The following is a 2,891-nucleotide window of genomic DNA, read 5'->3' as shown; positions in this document are numbered from 1 at the left end:
TACATAAACACAGAGTCTGAATACTTGAACAAGCAAGGAACAGATGCGATAGCCCATTACTGATGTTTGGCAGTAATCAGTCCCTCCTCTGCTTAACCCTCCAATGCAGTCTCCATGGCAGCAGGTACTTCTCTCCCTCTCCAAAATTCAATACCACCAGTAGAATGTTAGTTCCCCAATCAAACAAGGTCATTATGGCTCATTGTTATGCTGACTTCTTAGCTTGGGAATTTCTTTTCTCCACTGCTGTTTAGAGAACACCTCCTTCAGGACTCCTACAAGGGACACCTTCTGTTTGAAGGCTTTCTTGATATTTTCCCAACTTTCAAACTTTCGAGTGAACAATCTTTCCTTTTGTGCCTCCAAACTTCTACTATAATGCCAGAAATTTTTGTCATTTTTATCTTACATATCTGGACCCAGTCTTCCCTTCACTCTGATCCACTGATGAGAGGTTCTTTGAGACAAGGACAAGCCAGGCACATAGCAAAAGTGTGTGGTGAGTGCTGAATGCATAAATGAATGACAGGATACAGACCTAAACTTCGTATGTGACCTGAAGTGGATCAGTGTCTCTAAGTGCCTTCATGAGCAGACAGTGAGTCCAGTAAAGACTGTACCATGAAGCACACATGGTCATTCCAATTAATCCTGAAAGTCAGGACACTGTGCCCAGGCAAAGGAAAACCCAAGGGAATTCTACAGGATACCCTTAGATAGACAACCCGTATTCATGTGAAAGTCTACGCACTGTATCAAAAGACACTTGCTGTATGATAGAAATTCAGACTCACAGGCTCCAACTCAAGTCAGAATCTAAATTTTAATATTATATCCCAATGATTCATATTTATATTTTGAGAGTCATGTATTTAAATGGTTGAGGAACCAAACTCCAACTAGAAATTATGATTTTACCAAAAATTTAAAATACCAGTCTGCTGTCATATATTAACTATAATAAACACAATTTTAGTCCAAACAAAAACCAAAAGTTGACAATAGTAAATAGAATACAATTAATTTGAGGTAGCTGTTTGTTATTTATAATCATATATGTGAGTTCTCTAAAAAATATATATGTATACATCCACTTTTTTTTTTGATATTTAACATGCAAACATCACTTTTATCGACAGCTTCACAAGACACAGACAGACAACAGCAGTGTGTGCAGACAGGTTAATATTCCTTGCCCTCATCCTCTCCCTCTGCTGCACTGTCTGCTCCAACCTCCTGTAATCCTTCTTCAGGGTAGCCATGTCCTCAAGAGCTTCAGAAAACTCTCCCTCCTCCATGCACTCCCCCACGTACCAGTGAACAAAGGCACGGTTGGCATACATCAGGCCATGGCTGTGGTGCTGCTCAGCATGCACACCGCACGCTGCACCTTGGCCAGGTCTCCACCAGGCACCACCGTGGGAGGCTGGTAGTTAATGCCAACCTTGAAGCCAGTGGGGCACCAATCCACAAACTGGATGCTGCGCTTGGTCTTGATGGTGGCGATGGCAGCATTGACATCTTTGGGAACCACATCGCCACGGTACAGCAGGCAGCAAATCATGTATTTACCGTGGCGAGGGTCACATTTCACCATCTGGTTGGCCGGCTCAAAGCAGGCATTGGTGATCTCTGCTACAGAAAGCTGCTCGTGGTAGGCTTTCTCAGCATAGATGACAGGGGCGTATGTGGGCAGAGGGAAGTGGGTGTGGGGGTAGAGCATCAGGTTGGTCTGGAATTCTGTCAGATCAACATTCAGGGCTCCGTCAAACCATGGGGAAACCATGATGGAGGACACGATCTGGCTAATAAGGCGGATCAGGTTAGTGTAGGTGGGGTGCTCAATATCGAGGTTTCTATGACAGATGTCATAGATGGCCTCGTTGTCAACCATGAAGAGATAGTCAGAGTGCTCCAGGGTGGTGTGGGTGGTGAGGATGGAGTTATAGGGCTCCACCACAGCTGTGGAAACCTGGGGGGCTGGTTTGGTTGAGGAACTGACATTCTACTGGTGGTGCTGGTGTGAACTTCATCTCCCAGCAGGCATTGCCAATCTGGACACCAGCCTGGCCAATGTGGATGGAGATGCACTCATGCATGATGGGGCTTTGCAAGGACGTGCACGCTTTAGGAGGCGAGGGGACGGCGACAAGGGCTCCCACTGACAGACCAGCAAAGAGTCTGGGGGAAAAGTACTGCCATACATCCACTTATATAACTTACATTATATATGTAAAGTATGGGTAGAACACTCCATTCATGCAACCTGAATATATACACCAAGGCAGAAATGTATTGGTAAAGTCCATTAGGATTTTACAAAGCATTTAGGGAATCAGTATAGCATACAACGGCTACAAGCGTAGACTCAGGACTGGCCCTGTGCCACAGCTGGTAAAGCTGCTGCCTGTAGTGCTGGCATCCTATGTGGGTGCTGGTTCAAGTCCTGACTGCTCGTCTACTGATCCAGCTCCCTGCTATTGTGCCTGGGGGAGAAGCAGAAGATGGCCCAAAGGCTTGGGCCCCTGCCATCCCTGTGGGAGACCCGGATGAAGCTCTTGGCTCCTAGCTTCAACCTAACTGTGTGTGGCCTGACTGTTGTAGCCATTTGGGGAATGAATTGCCAGACGGGAGATCTCTAACTCAGCCTTTTAAATGAAAATATTTTAAAAAATTGAATTAAAAAATGAAAAAAATAATTCTTAAAAAAAAGCAGACTCCAGGCACAGGCCACTGAGATTTAAAATGCGATTATGAGTGTAATCTTGGCCAAGTTATTTGAAAGCTCAGTTCCTCAATTTCCTCAGCTATAAATGAGGATAGTAATAGTGAAAGGGTAGGCAAGCAGTCAGTAAGGGACAAGGAGCTAAGGACTGCAACACCAAAGCCAT

The 2,891-nt window shown here is 45.0% G+C and overlaps 1 pseudogene; it reads right to left on the bottom strand.

Annotated features, from left to right (window-relative positions):
* Positions 1–1,182: 1,182 nt before the first annotated feature.
* Positions 1,183–1,909, bottom strand: LOC133771660 (tubulin alpha-1C chain-like; annotated as a pseudogene).
* Between the last annotated feature and the right edge of the window lie 982 nt (positions 1,910–2,891).

This window comes from Lepus europaeus, chromosome 12 (genome assembly GCF_033115175.1).
Source record: "Lepus europaeus isolate LE1 chromosome 12, mLepTim1.pri, whole genome shotgun sequence".
In the NCBI taxonomy this organism is placed as follows: domain Eukaryota; kingdom Metazoa; phylum Chordata; class Mammalia; order Lagomorpha; family Leporidae; genus Lepus; species Lepus europaeus.
Note: the sequence above shows the minus strand (reverse complement) of the source record. Positions and strands in the feature narration are given on the sequence as shown.